The 16,142-nt window shown below is 38.2% G+C and overlaps 1 protein-coding gene across 16 annotated transcripts in view; it reads left to right on the forward strand.

Annotated features, from left to right (window-relative positions):
• TENM1 (teneurin transmembrane protein 1) overlaps nt 1-16,142 on the forward strand; it is a 1,403,901-nt gene that overhangs the window by 69,200 nt on the left and 1,318,559 nt on the right. Inside the window, exon 1 of one of the 16 annotated variants that reach the window (XM_073361272.1) lies at nt 12,170-12,245. The exons of the other annotated variants lie outside the window; for them this stretch is intronic. The gene's annotated coding sequence lies outside the window, so the exon portion shown is untranslated. Of the gene's footprint in view, nt 1-12,169; nt 12,246-16,142 lie in introns of those variants that run through there. 16 annotated transcript variants of the gene reach the window in all.

Genomic DNA, 16,142 nt, shown 5'->3' on the forward strand with positions numbered 1-16,142 from the left:
AATAAGTTTATGGAGGAGATGGTGTGATGGGATAACATGAATTTTGCAATTAGTTGATCTTTATTCATGGTAAATAGGCCCAATGGCCTGTGATGGGATGTTAGATGGGGTGGGCTCTGAGTTATTACAGAGAATTCTTTCCTGGGTATCTGGCTGGTGAATCTTGCCCACATGCTCAGGGTTCAGCTGATCACTATATTTGGGGTCGGGAAGGAATTTTCCTCCAGGGCAGATTGGAAGAGGCCCTGGGGTTTTTTTGCCTTCCTCTGCAGCATGGGGCATGGGTCACTTGCTGGAAGATTCTCTGCACCTTGAGGTCTTTAAACCATGATTTGAGGACTTCAATTGCTCAGACATAGGTGAGAGGTTTATTGCAGGAGTGTGTGGGTGAGATTCTGTGGCCTACATTGTGCAGGAGGTCAGACTAGATGATCATAATGGTCCCTTCTGACCTTAATATCTATGAGTCTGAGTCTCTTACCTAGATTGAAGAAAGAATAATACTAGGGCTGTCAAGCAATTAAAAAAATTAATTGCACAATTAATTACTATGTTAATAATAGAATACCATTTATTTAAATATTTTTGGATGATATATTTTCTACATTTTCAAATATATTGATTTCAATTACAACACAGTGTACCATGCTCACTTTATATTAATTTTTATTACAAATATTTGTTATAAAAATCAAAAGAAATAGTATTTTTCAATTCACCTCATACAAGTACTGTAATAATATCTCTTTATCATGAAAGTTGAACTTACAAATGCAGAATTATATACAAAAATAACTGCATTCAATGTAAAACTTTAGAGCCTACAAGTCCACTCAGTCCTAATTCTTGTTCAGCCAGTCACTCAGACAAACTACTTTGTTTATGTTCGCAGGAGATAATCCTGCCTGCTTCTTGTTTACAGTGTCACCTGAAAGTGAGAACAGGTGTTCATATGGCACAGTTGTAGCCGGTGTCACAAGATATTTATGTGCCAGATGCGTTAAAGATTCATTAGTCCCTTCTATGCTTCAACCACTATTCCAGGGCACATGAGTCCATGCTAATGAGGTGTTCTGCTCGATAGTGATTCAAAGCAGTCTGACGCATGTTCACTTTCATCATCTGAGTCAGGATGCCACCAGCAAAAGGTTGATTTTCTCTTTTGGTGGTTTGGGTTCTGTAGTTTCCGCAACGGAGTGTTGCTCTTTTAAGACTTCTGAAAGCATGCTTCACACCTCATGCCTCTCAGATTTTGGAAAGCACTTCAGATTCTTAAACCTTGGGTTGAGTGCTGTAGCTGTCTTTAGAAATCTCACATTGGTACCTACTTTGTGTTTTATGAAATCTGCTGTGTTCTTAAAATGAACAACATGTGCTGGGTCATCATCCAAGACTGCTATAACATGAAATATGGCAGAATGCAGGTAAAACAGAGCAGGAGACATATTGTTCTCCCCCAAGGAGTTCAGTCACAGATTTAATTAATGCTTATTTTTTTTAATGAGTGTCATCAGCATGGAAGCATGTCCTCTGGAATGGTGGCTGAAGCATGAAGGGGCGTACGAGCGTTTAGCATATCAGACATGAAATACCTTGCAATGCAGGCTAAAAAAGTGCCTTTTCTCACTTTCAGGTGACATTGTAAATAAGAAACTGGCAGCATTATCTCCTGTCAATGTAAACAAACTTGTTTATCTTAGTGATTGGCTGAACAAGAAGTAGGACTGAGTGGACTTGTAGGTTCTAAAGTTTGACATTGTTTTACTTTTGAGTGCAGTTACATAACAAAAAAATCAACTTTTGTAAGTTGCACTTTTATGGTATTGTATGAGGTGAATGAAAAATACTATTTATTTTGTTTATCATTTTTACAGTGCAAAAATTTGTAATAAAAATAATATCAAGTGAGCACTGTACACTTTGTATTCTGTGTTGTAATTGAAAGCAATATATTTGAAAATGTAGAAAACATCCAAAATATTTAATAAATTTCAGTTGGTATTCTATTGTTTAACAGTGCAATTAGAACTGTGATTAATTATGATATTTTTTTGTAATCGTGATTAATTTTTTTTAATGTGAGTTAACTGCGATTAATCAACAGCCCTAAATAATACCACATTGAGATTTGACACCATGACAATTAGACATGAGAAGTTGTAGGGTTTGACACTGTACTGAGTGATTTAAGTGCCCCTAGTAAAGCTGGCACCTACATGTCCCTACCTTGTTTAAGAAATGAATTAACTAGCAGCCTTGAAATAATTGCAGAAGTGTCCATGTGTTGTCTTTCTGGCCTCTGAGAATGAAGAAACAGATAGAAGACATGTTAGTCTATGTGGAGTGACAAAACAGGTTAGTGTTAAGTGCCATTCCGCAGGGATTGATCATGTTTTTCTGTGGTGAGAGGGGAAAGCACAGTTGACAGGCTAACTAAAGCAAGGCTATGAACTATCTGTGTATAAACTGCATTGCACTCTGCATAGCACATGGAAGATGGATAGGAGATACTCATTTAGGCTGTTATAGACAACGTGAAATACAACTTAATGAGAAATCATAGCATTATACGGTATATCTGTATGAAAGGTCCAATGAACCTATGGCAACACAGTGAAATATAATTGGGAATGAAAACTAGGGCAAACAAGGGGACATAATGTAATTTTTGGATATTAGTTTGTGAAAATTTAATATTTTTCATGATATGGGTCTGAAGTGTTTGGTTTGATTCTCCTCTCAGTTTTGGTAGGGTTAACAGGAGAAACACGTGTGAAACCAGTGAAGTTAAATTGTTGTAAAACCACTGTAAGACTTTGTGTGGCTTTAACTGAATGTGTACTTTAACACAAGTTGTAAAGCTCAATGAGAAAACTGAATTCACAAATGCTTATCTCTATCTGAATTTATTATTACAGATTTGGCTCCGCTGTAGCCATGTGATGTTTAATGGTTCTCTTACTTCTGAAGAGTTTTCTGACTTTCAGTAATGATTTTTAATATAGACATTTAAAAAAAATGTATCCACTTTTTTCCACTGGATTATCAAGTGTTTGTGGGAAATGAATGCCCAAAAAGGGGAGCATATCAATGTTACATAGTTGGAACTTTTACACAATGAGAATGATATCATTAAGGTAAAATAATTGTGTATATTTAAAGTCTTATACAAAACTAGAAAGTCCAAAATCCCCACCCAAAACCCAAACAGCATCACAAATTTGAAATGTATTAACATTTAATATGCCACAGCTGTAACCTGTGTTTTTACAAATTTTAAAACTTTTTCATTTGCTTTCTGTATATTGCAATAAAAACAAAAGTTACCCTCACAGCCAGGTGCAACAAGGTGTCAATTATTGCATAATAATTCACTTTATGGGGCTTCAGAGGGGCCCTGCCATCAGTTTTGTATCTAAACTGCACATTAGACAGGAATTATTTCCACAGTATTTCAGCCTGTCTCAATTTATTGCTATATTGCCCCATCCATGAATACTCCAGGCACATTATCTGGCTTTGGCTTTTCCTCTCCTCATTATTCTCGCTGTTCTCCTAAAGGATATTTATTTGCATTAGGTGTCTCTCTTTTGATCACAGGTTTGGGCCCTGATCCTGCAGTGAGCTGACCACAGGCACGACGGTCTTAGAGTTTTCATGAATGAGGCTCAGAGGATTTGGCTTTCAATATCAGATCATAAAACAAAAGGCTCATAATCAACAGCTGGTGACTGTGAGAATCAGAGTTTGTAACATCCATAGGGAATTGATTTCTTGGATATGTCTTAAACTCACATTTCTAACAATGTTATATGAGAGACATGTCTGTCTGAACAGGAATTAGTATAGCAGTGAACTATCAATTAAATTCAAGCAGGTGCAGATGCTAAGGCGGGGGAGGGGAGATGCAGCCTTGGCAAAATAGAATACTGAGCTGTCCCTGATTTGTCTTTGAAAGCCTTTTTATATTGATGGTGCTAAGGATCTGATGGAATATCAGAATCCAAAGACAGATTTTACTATCATATCTGGCCCCTTGCTCTCTAATGAGCTGAACCTAAAACCTATATGCTCCCAAAACACTGAAGGTGCAAGAATAGTTTTGAATTCAAAAACAATTTCTGTGGCTGGGACTCATTTTATTAGAAAGTGAAAATGATTATAAGAAAACAATGTTCTAATTAAAAGCAAGAGCTGAACTAACTGCTCAAAGTGAACATGCTAAACTTTGAAAGCTTTTCCACTTGTCTTTGGTAGCACGTGAAAGTGTGTGACAAAACGTGGGATTTGTTTAACTGCTGCAATGTTACTAATCTAGAAGCAAATTGTGCTGTCCTCAATGAAAGTTTCTCCTGAATATTTACTACAAAATTTAGTCCAAAGTAATTACTCATCTACTATCCATCATGCATCTGTTCTAGGCCTAATACTGTTTCCATGGAAGACAATTGGATTCATGGATTCTAAGGCCAGAGGGACCACTGTCATTGCCTAGTCTGACCTCCTGCATAATGAAGGCCAAAGGACTTCTATCAATTAATTCCAGCTGAACTAGAATGTATCTTTTAGAAAAACATCCAATCTTCTTGATTTAAAGTTTTTTCAGTGATGAAGAAACTACCTCAACCCTTGGCAGGTTGTCCCCATAATTATTAACCTCCCTCTTAAAAATTTGCGCCTTTTTTCCAATTTTAATATATCTAGCTTCTACTTCCAGCCATTTGATCTTGTTATAGCTTTGACTGCTTGATTGGAGAGCCCTCTATCAACATTTTGTTCCCCATGTAGGGAGATATAAACTGTGATCAACTGAAGATTTGCCATTGACTTCTACTGATAAATAGAGGAGTTACATTTCCAGTCAGTCAAGATCTTCCGTGAGCAAGTAGGTCATATCTGAGAAAATAAGAAATGTGGTCTTGAGCACAGACCTAGAAGCTCTTTATTCTTCAGTCTTGCTGGTTCTGATAGCAGCTTCCTCTGTGGCTTTAAGCAAGTCACCCAGGGTGAGTGCCTCACCTTTGCTCTGCCCCTTTTACATTTAAGAGGTAAGAGGGCTGAAGTGGCATAGAGGGCGCTAAAGTGGCTGGGGAAGAAGTCCCCTTGTGTAGGCATTGCAGAGACAGGTGTAAAGCTGCCTTTTTGTGTATTGGGCAGTACTCTGGGTGGCTAGCTCCTCCTGCTGCTTACATCACTGCAGCTACACTTCTATTTTTACAGTGCTAGTTTGATCACAGATAGCACAGGCAAGTCTTTTTGAGCTGGAATTTACATAACAATGGCCATACTGGTTCAGACCAACAGTAAATCTAGCCCAGTATCCTCGCTTCTGACAGTGGCTGGTGTCAGATGCTTCAGAGGGAATGAACAGGACAAGGCAATTATTGAGTGTTCCATCACCGTTGTCCAGTCCCAGCGTCTGGCAGTCAGATGTTTAGGGACACCCAAAGCATGGGCTAGCATTGTTGACCATCTTGGCTAATAGACATTGATGGATCTGTCCTCCATGAACTTACCTAATTCTTTTTTGAACCCAGTTATACTTTTGGCCTTCACAACAGCCCCTGGGAATGAGTCCAACAGGTTGACTTTGCATTGTGTAAAGAAATACTTCCTTGTTTGTTGTAACTGTGCTGCCTATTAATTTCATTGGGTGACCCTGAGTTCCTGTCTTATATAAAGGGGTAAATAACACTTCCTTATTCACTTTCTACACACCGTTGATTATTTTATAGACCTCTATCAAAACCCTCAATGGTCTCTTTAATCTCTCCTCATATGGAGGCTGTTCCATACACCTAATCATTTTGGTTGCCCTTCTCTGTATCTTTTCCATTTCTAGTATCTTTTTTGAGATGGGGTGACCAGAACTGCATGCAGTTTTCAAGAGGTGGGCATACCATGGATTTATATAGTGGCATTATGATATTTTCTGTTTTGTTATCTAACCCTTTCCCAATGGATGCTACCATTCTGTTAGCTATTTTGACAGCTGCTGCACATCAAACAGATGTTTTCAGAGATCTATCCACAATGACTCCAAGATCTTTCTTGAGTGGTAAAAGCTAATTTAGACTCCATCATTTTGTGTGTATAGTTTGGATAATGTTTTCCAACATGCATTACTTTGCATTTATCAACATTGAATTTCACCTCCCATTTTCTTGCCCAGTCACCTAGTTTTGTGAGATCCTTTGTAATTCTTCATAGTCAGCTTTGGACTTAACTATCTTGAGTAATTTCTTATCATCTTCAAACTTTGCCACATCACTGTTTAATCCCTTTTTCCAGATCATTTATTAATATGTTGAGCAGCACTGGTCCCAGTACAAGTCTTTGGGGTACCTGCTATTTACCTCTCACCACTGTGAAAACTGAACATTTATTACTACCCTTTGTTTCCTATCTTTTAACAGATACTGATCCATGAGAGGATCTTCCTTCTCATCCCATGAATTCTTTCTTTGATTAAGAAACTTTGCTTGGGACCTTGTCAAGGGCTTTCTGAAAGTTCAAGTACACTATATCCACTGCATCACCCTTGTCCATGTGTTTGTTGACATCCTCAAAGAATTCTAATAGGTTGGTGAGGCATGATTTCCCTTTACAAAACCTATGGTGACTCTTTCCCAATGTCCCGTGTTTATATATGGGTCTGATAATTTTGTTCTTTACTACAGTTTCAACCAATGTGCCTGGTACTGAAGCTAGGCTTACCGATCTGTAATTGCCAGGATTGTCCCTGGAGTCTTTTTTAAAAATTGGAGTTACAATAGCTATCTTCCTGTCATTTGGTACAGAGCCTGTTTTAAGCAATAGGTTACATACCACTGTTAGTAGTTCTGCAATTTCATATTTCAGTTCTTTCAGAATTACTGTGTGAATAACCTCTGGTCCTGGAGACTTATTACTGTTTAATTTACCAGTTTGTTCCAAAACCTCCTCTACTGACACCTCTCACTCTGGGACATTTCCTCAGATTTGTCATCTAAAAAGAATGGCTCAGATGTGGGAATCTCCCTCATGCCTTCTGCAGTGAAAGCCAATGCAAAGAATCCATTTAAGTTATCTGCAATAGCTTTGTCTTCCTTGAGTGCTACTATAGCACTTCAGCCATCCTGTGGCCCACTGATTGTCTGCCAGCCTTCCTGCTTCTGATGAACTTTAAAAAAAAATTGCTGTTAGTTTGTGTCTTTTGCTAGTTGCTCTTCAAATTCTTTTTTGGTCTGCCTAATTATACGTTTACACTTGACTTGCCAGAGTTTATGCTCCTTTCTATTTTCACTATATACTTTCTAGCTACACATCCAGCTTGAAGTGTAGACATACCGAAAGTTATACTGATGCCTCTCTGGCCCCTGGAGCAGCCTATGTTTGGGATGGTGCAAAGGTGGAATAGCAACCCCTTTCCCCTCACCCCTTCCCCTGGGCTGTGAGACACCTCCCGTCTCTTTGTGTCTTGGCTTCCACAAATAGGGATAGTAATCCTCACCCAACTTCAGAGTTTTTCAAGCAGTTATAACTCACTGATGGTCATAAAATGATCTGAAGATAAAATGCACTACTGTGTATAAACACATTGGATGAAACTCTGGCCCCTTTGAAGTCAAAAACAAACTCCCATTGACCTCAATGGGATAGGATTTCGCCCATTGATTTTTTTAAAAAAGAAAGTAATTTTAAAAGAAATGTCCAGTAGGAGGACTGCAACATCACACCTTTGATTTCACAAAGATACTTTTGTATTTCTAAAATGAGTGTATCACTTTATAGATATTTCGGCTGTAGTGTATTCAGTGAATTTCATAGGCAATATGAGAGAATTTGTTGATATCAAATATTTATGAATAAGAACATAGTACTTTGTTCTTAAAATGTAACTTTTCTTAAGTGTCTGTCTTTTTCCCTGGGACTGCTGAAAATTGCAGACACTGGGTCAAATGAGAGAAAAAGTACTGAAAATATCTCTATATGTAACAAAATCCTAAATAGTTATTAACTGGCACAACGGTAAGTGCAACAGTGTGAATGCATTTGAAATAAATCATTTTCTGGCAATTGCAAAGATTCTGATATCACTTTCCATCTTGTCACTACTTTTGATACTTGCATAATTGTAGTGAATGACTTTGCATGTGATAGTTTTAAAGAGCAGGAGAGTTTTAAGGTATCATCTTTCTTTGCAATGAAGTTTATAATAACCTGTAGGTATATGCTGGTAATAAAGGTTTAATGAACACACCAGTCAACTTCAGAATATTCAGTCATGTTTCCATAGTGACAGTTTAAATCATGTTACACAGGTCTATTTTTAAAAACATATTAATGGTCAGCAAATGAAATACCAATTCAATAAATTGAAATGAAGAGGCTCTGTAGACATATCCAGCACTCATTTACATCTAGGATGATTCCACTTGAGCATGGAAAGCATTCAGGATAATTGCTGTTCCTCAAAGGGTCATTTTGATTAATACACAAACAAAACTTAGTTTGGTATTTAGGCAGTTATGATTGCAGTGAGATTTCAGGTATAAATCTTTGTGGTGAGGCTCGAAATAGGAGAATTTTATAGCTCTTCTGATGGGTTTGTTCTTGTGTATAATATTTAATAGCTCAGAGTTCAGTTTAGACAGACTATCAGTTATGTAGCCCTCTTGGGTCACAGGATGCCCCAAACAGTTTATCTAAAAATGATGTGGAGGGAGGGATACATGCATATCACTCCAGATGAGCTGCTAAGCATGCATGACAAGGATGCAGATTCTTTACAGAATTACCCTCAATGCAATGCAGTGCTAAAATGGAGCTACTCAGTTTATCCCTCCTACTTTTATTTCCAAAGGGGTGCACTCAGATTTGCTTGCCATAACTTTGATGCAATTAATTGCTAAATTAAAGTTAAGCTCATAATGGACTGTAGTATGTATTTTAGGTGACTTGGGACTAAAAAGTCTCTTTCCTCCTATCCAGGTTTTGATTACATTATCAGTTGCAACAGTTCCCACTTAGCAACTGGTGTCTTTACAAGACTACAAGAATTAACTACAAGCCTACAAGAATTAACATTATCAAAGCAGGATGTTCTTATTGAACACTTCTAGCAAGGATCTGTAGGTGTTTCCTCTTGGATTTAAGTGAATGAGCTCTTAGATGGGTTGTGTAACAAAGGATCTTAAAAGCTGTCCCTGGTTCATAATGGATGATTCCAATTTTGCTTGTCAACAAAGACATCTTAAAAAGCAATTTAATTTTCTTTATTGATCAGTTACATTTACCATGAAAAGTTGTGATTTTTATCTTGCAGCCTAGTTGCAAAGCCTAATAAATATCATAGTTGAGGGTGGTTTGTAGCATGCTATTTAGAGCATGAGTAGGAAGACTTTCATACATTTTAAATAACATGAACAGAATGCTCTTCCCAAATCACCATGTTAATAAGCCTTTACATAAAGAACTCCTCACTAGCACTGTATTATCTTTTGCTGAGGTCTGTGCCTTTGAAAGGGGGTGACCTATTTGACAGGAGCAGGGCCTTGTATATAAGGCTACTTCCTGCCCCTCCCCCCCTGAAAAATAGTACCCATGCATCTGGGATTTTTCCACTTATTGGAGAGAGCAGGAGAGATTGTTTATACAGTTGAGCTCAGACAGCTGGTTACATCGTTTGATGGTTACAAGTCATTGTAAGTGGGGGGTTATAATAAGTCAGCTCTTCCCAACTGCTGCACCAGCTAGCCACCATTGGTAGACTGGTTTCTTGTAGGCATCATAGCAGCAGTGGGCCTTGAGGATGGATTTGACAGAGGAGAGTAATGGCCTTATAGATCAGTTCAAGGAGCACTGCTTGCATAAGGAGCATTGTCAAAGGCAGCACAGAGATGCGTGTGGAGAAGCAGGCAAATGGGCTTTCCAGGCTGGAAAAATTCATAGAGAAAAGGGGACAAGGGGATGTTTTTTAATTTTAACTAGATTTATGTATATTTTGATCTGAAAAGTGGCTAGATAGGAAAAACTAGTTTTGTGCATTTATTTGTTTTAGCTCCATCATTCTTTTCCCTGACTTTTGTATAGATTTTCCTCTTCCAGACACTTTACCATTTCTTTCCTTGTGCTAGATTGTAGCTGATTCTAATGACTCTGCCATCATATGACAAGTTCTACTATACATAGCATAGCTGTTTCCAGGAAGATCATTGGTAAGGGGAAGACTGAGGCACCCTTTCTTGTACTGATTAACAGGCTCTCCTACTGAATTCAAGGGAGTGAATAGATCAGTAGGGGACTACTCACTGTGAGCACAATCTAGCTGTAGCAATTTAGATATTTCCCTTTCTTACACTTTCAGGACTTAAAGAGAAGTGTGGTTTCAGGTTAAAGCTTGCTACTTTTTTTTAATACTTTGCGTTTTATGCTGAAACAACTCCAATTTAACAGATTACCATTAAAACTTTCACTCCATGACAAGGTGAGAAGAGTCCAGGCAAACTAACCAGATCAAATTAAACAACACATGTGCAGCTTCTGGCCTGTTGGTTCCCTTAATGATGTAATTGTGGATATTCTTTCAATGAGAGAGTTAGTGACTTTGAAACCTGTATACGTAGCCTAGCTCTGTCAACATAGGTAAGAAACAGAAATACCATGTGACATATATGATCAAGCAAAAGCAAGCAATAAAGCTTGAATTTTGAATATTAGATGTCAAAATAGCAAGTAAATGAAAGCTGTAAAAAATTTTCTTTCTCAGTTTCCAATAGCAACTTTCTGAATTTTATTTTGTATATGCTTGTGGGTGATACATGAATAAAAGGGGTGATACATGAATAAGTTATTTGTTATGAATTAGTCATTGAGATCTGGTAATTTTAGTACAGGATCCCAATGCTTAAGAACATATGAATGGCCACACTGGGTCAGACCAATGGTCCATCTAGCCCAGTATTCTGTCTTCCAGCAGTGGCCAATGCCAGGTGCTTCAGAGGGAATGAACAGAACAGGTAATCATCAAGTGATCCTCCCCTGTTGCCTATTCCAAGCTTCTGGCAAACTGAGGCTAGGGACACTTCAGAGCATGGTTTTGAATCACTGCCCATCCAGGCTAATAGCCATTGGTGGACCTATCCTCCATGAATTTATGTAGTTCTTTTTTGAACCCAGTTATATAGTCTTGGCCTTCACAACATCCTCTGGCAAAGAGTTAACAGGTTGACTGTGCATTATGTGAAGAAATACTTCCTTTTGTTTGTTTTAAACCTGCTGCCAATAAATTTATTTTGGTGACCCCTAGTTCTTGTGTTTATGAGAAGCAGTAAATAACACTTCCTTATTTACTTTCACCACACCAGTCATGATTTTATAGACCTTTATCATATCCCCTCTTAGTCATCTCCTTTTCAAGCTGAAAAGTCCCAGTCTTATTCATCTCTCCTCATATGGAACATGTTCCATACCCCTAATCATTTTTGTTGCGCTTTTCTGTACCCTTTCCAATTCTAATGCATCATTTTTTTTAGATGGGGCAACCAGATCTGCATGCAGTATTCAAGATGTGAGCATTCCATATATTTATGTAGAGGCAATATGATATTTTCTGTCTTATTATCTATCCCTTTCCTAATGATTCACAAAATTCTGTTAGCTTTTTTGACTGCCACGGCACATTGAGTGAATGTTTTCAGAGAACTATCCACAATGACTCCAAGATCTCTTTCTTGAGTGGTAACAGCTAATTTAGACCCCCATCATTTTAGATGCATACTTGGGATTATGTTTTCCAATGTACATTACTTTGCATTTATTAAAATTGAATTTCATCTGCCATTTTGTTGCCCAGTCACCCAGTTTTGTGAGATCCTTTTGTAGTTCTTTGCACTTTGCTTGGGACTTAACTATCTTGAGTAGTTTTGTATCATCTGCAAATTTTGCCACCTCACTGTTTACCCCTTTTTCCAGATCATTTATGAATACGGTGAATAGGACTTATCCCAGTACAAACCCCAGGGAGACACCTCAATTTAATTCTCTCCATTCTGAAAACTGATCATTTATTTTTATCCTTTGTTTCTTGTTTTTTAACCAGTTACCAATCCATGAGAGGACCTCCCTCTTATCCTGTGACAGCTTACTTTGCTTAAGGGCCTGTGGTGAGGGACCTTGTCAAAGGTTTTCTGAAAATCTAAGTACACTGTATCCAATGGATCTCCCTTGCTTGTTGGACCCTCTCAAAGAATTCTAGTACATTGGTAAGGCATGATTTCCCTTTGCAAACACCATGTAGACTCTTCTCCAACAAATCATGTTCATATATGTGTCTGATAATTCTGTTCTTTTCTGTAGTTTCAACCAATTTGCCTGGTACTGAAGTTAGGCTTATTAGTTGTAATTGCCGGGATCGCCTCTGGAGCCTTTTTAAAAAAATGGCATCATATTAGCTATCCTCCATCCATGATCCCATTAAAGTAAATGGCAAAATTCCCATTGATTCAGGGGGAAGAAAATCAGGCCTTATGACTAGAGCTGGTTGGAAAGTAAGACTAAATGTTTTTTGTCAGAAATGCTGATTCATTGATATCAAAACTTTTTGTGGGAAAGGGTTGGTTTCAACAAATTTTGACTCAGATATTTTTGAAAAACTCTGAAGTTATCAAACTATTGTGCTCTCACAAAACAAAAAAACCCAGTTCTCTGGTTTGAAATGACTTTGTTTTGACATACAAGTTAATTATAGTTTTTAAAATAGTTGAAATCAAAATGAAATTCTTTGACCCTAACTTTTTATTTTGTTTTTATTTTTGGACTATGAAAATTTGAGGTTGACTTTTTGTCCTGATTCAGGATAGAAAATGTTAGATATCTTGACAGTTTTCACAGGACAGGAAAATAATTTCCTGACCATCTCTACTTGTGATGTGTGGTCTTGTATTTTTATTTTCAAACACTTTTGACGTATGAGGGGACACCTGCTTTCACAGTGTGAAATTTTGGTCTAAAAATGTCACTCTTCAGTAAAATTGCCATCAGATTATTCCACTTATAGTTAAAAATATAACTGTCAAATAAAATTCACAGCATCTTCCTGGTGGCGCTTCTTAGCGTGTCAGTTTTCAAAATGATCCTTTGAGTAAATCAAATGCCCCCCTCTTTCACAAAGATGATTAAAAGAAACAGAACTACTTTCCTTTCGAACTTGCTCCAAAGTTCTTCCCCATCTATGTTGCCTTCCCAACAAATGTGTCTTTTCAAGATATTAATCTCATTTTGTCTTCCCCCAGCAAACAGAACATGTCCTTTCAATTTGATGCCAACAAGCCCCTAAATTGCTAGTTATCACAACCTGCCAACTCTGATTTCATTTTTGGGCTGTTTAATTTATGAACGAACAAGAAAGAAAACATAATACAGTGAGGACCCGGACGGTACTCCAATGAAGTAACAGAGGAACAGTTGAGAGAAAAATAGTATGAGCTATTAGTTGATTACAACAAGGGAAAGAATTTCATCTGTTTTCTAAGAAGACAGAGGGAGACAGACAGAGGGAGCTTGAGAAAGACAGAGGGAGATTGAAGGACAAGAAAGGAAGACAAGGGGAGAGTCTAACAAATAAAAACAAAAAGAGGAAGGGGATAGAAATATTCAAAGTGTCAGAGGAAATTAAATAGAGAAATCTAAAGGAAGCAGCACCCATGCCACTCAACATAGCCTTCTGAAAGCTCACATGCATTTTTAAATTACATTTTTATGTTGAAATTTGGATTTCTAAGCCAAGTGCTGGCAGCAGGTGTCTTTCTTTTTATCAATAAGTATTCACCATTCGTATAGCACCATAGACATGCATGGCTCTTTGTAAGGGGAAGAGGTTCAGGGACCCTGCTCTGTTGAAAAGTTACAGCATTAAATAGGCTAAATAAATTACAGGTGGTGCCATTGAGCCTCCTGCTGGAACTGCAGCTTGCTGAAAAGTAAGACACCAGCTCTAGAGGGCAGAATTACAGGTTAAAAACCAATTGATTAATACAAAAGAACAGAGATCAATCCCTTTTATATTAATATATGATTAAATTGTAAAGCACTTGATTTATATTTATATTATTCAGACCCTGTGTGATTCCTCTCTACATCATAGAATCATAGAATATCAGGATTGGAAGAGACCCCAGAAGGTCATCTAGTCCAACCCCCTGCTCAAAGCAGGACCAATTCCCAGTTAAATCATCCCAGCCAGGGCTTTGTCAAGCCTGACCTTAAAAACCTCTAAGGAAGGAGATTCTACCACCTCCCTAGGTAACGCATTCCAGTGTTTCACCACCCTCTTAGTGAAAAAGTTTTTCCTAATATCCAATCTAAACCTTCCCCACTGCAACTTGAGACCATTACTCCTCGTTCTGTCATCTGCTACCATTGAGAACAGTCTAGAGCCATCCTCTTTGGAACCCCCTTTCAGGTAGTTGAAAGCAGCTATCAAATCCCCCCTCATTCTTCTCTTCTGCAGGCTAAACAATCCCAGCTCCCTGATTGTGATCAGGCACAAATCATTCCAATATAAATATTGTTTTATATTATACACAAACTATTAGGACCTAGTCTTGTTCAGTATTGAGAGATTTCAAATCCCACTGGGCCAAATCCTGAGGTCTTTGCTCAATTTCTGCTCAGGCCAATTCCCATTGACTTCATTGCCAGGCAAGGTCTGATTAAAAATTGAACTCCCAATTCTGCTTCATTGAAGGCAATATAAAGTTTTCGATTGACTTTTGTGGGGGCAGCATTAGGAACTGGGTATAACCTCAAGATCTTGCCCATTAACCTGAATGGGATTTGAGTGTGCTCAGCAACTTATAGGATCAGGTCATCCATTAATAAGAAACACACCAATAAATCATGTGTGTAATAATGGTTGCTTGTTGATAGGAGTAGACCCCTTATGCCCTTGAATAGTTTTTACTCACATGCAAGGAATCCCATTACCTGCAGTGGGCTATTTGCATGAGTATGGATTATTCACATGACTACAGGTTGAAGAATCACTTGTACACAATTTAAACAAGAGGAGGTATATTTCTATAATTATTATGCATGCATCCTATAATCCTCTCCCTACAAAGTATTGACTACTTAACACTAAGGAATAAATATGGGATTAGAGTTTCAAAACAGTACCCAGGAGCTCCAATGTAAGCTCCAAACAGACAGTCAGATTTTCAAAAGCACGCAGTAGCTCCCGGGTATGGAGGGCTTTTGAAAAATCTCACTTTTCATGGACAACCTCTCATATGAGTCTGATCATAAGAGCTGCTGCTGAGCTTCTACGAAATCCACTGGGCTAAATCCTAAAGACCTCACTCAATCAAACACCCACTGAATTCCATGGGAATTTGCTTGTGTAGGGAAAGGACTTCATGAATTGGCCCACAGACTTCAATGAGAGTTTTAGGTTCTCAGCCGTTCACCTGATTTGGCTGCTTATAATACTGATTAATACATTTGTTTCTGAGGCATTACCTTAAGATCTCTGAGAATCTAACAAAGTGTAATTAAGACAACATTATCAGAATAGGTTTCAGAGTAACAGCTGTGTTAGTCTGTCTTCGCAAAAAGAAAAGGAGTACTTGTGGCACCTTAGAGACTAACCAATTTATTTGAGCATGAGCTTTCGTGAGCTAGAGCTCACTTCATCGGATGCATACCGTGGAAACTGCAGAAGACATTATATGCACACAGAGACCATGGAACAATACCTCCTCCCACCCCACTGTCCTGCTGGAAATAGCTTATCTAAAGTGATCATCAAGTTGGGCTATTTCCAGCACAAATCCAGGTTTTCTCACCCTGCGCTCCCCCCCCCCTCCTCCACAAACTCACTCTCCTGCTGGTAATAGCCCATCCAAAGTGACCACTCTCTTCACAATGTGTGTGATAATCAAGGTGGGCCATTTCCTGCACAAATCCAGGTTCTCTCACCCCCTCACCCCCCTCCAAAAACCACACACACAAACTCACTCTCCTGCTAGTAATAGCTCATCCAAAGTGACCACTCTCCCTACAATGTGCATGATAATCAAGGTGGGCCATTTCCAGCACAAATCCAGGTTTTCTCACCCCCTTACACACACAAACTCACTCTCCTGCTGGTAATAGCTTAT

This window comes from Lepidochelys kempii, chromosome 9 (assembly GCF_965140265.1).
Source record: "Lepidochelys kempii isolate rLepKem1 chromosome 9, rLepKem1.hap2, whole genome shotgun sequence".
In the NCBI taxonomy this organism is placed as follows: domain Eukaryota; kingdom Metazoa; phylum Chordata; order Testudines; family Cheloniidae; genus Lepidochelys; species Lepidochelys kempii.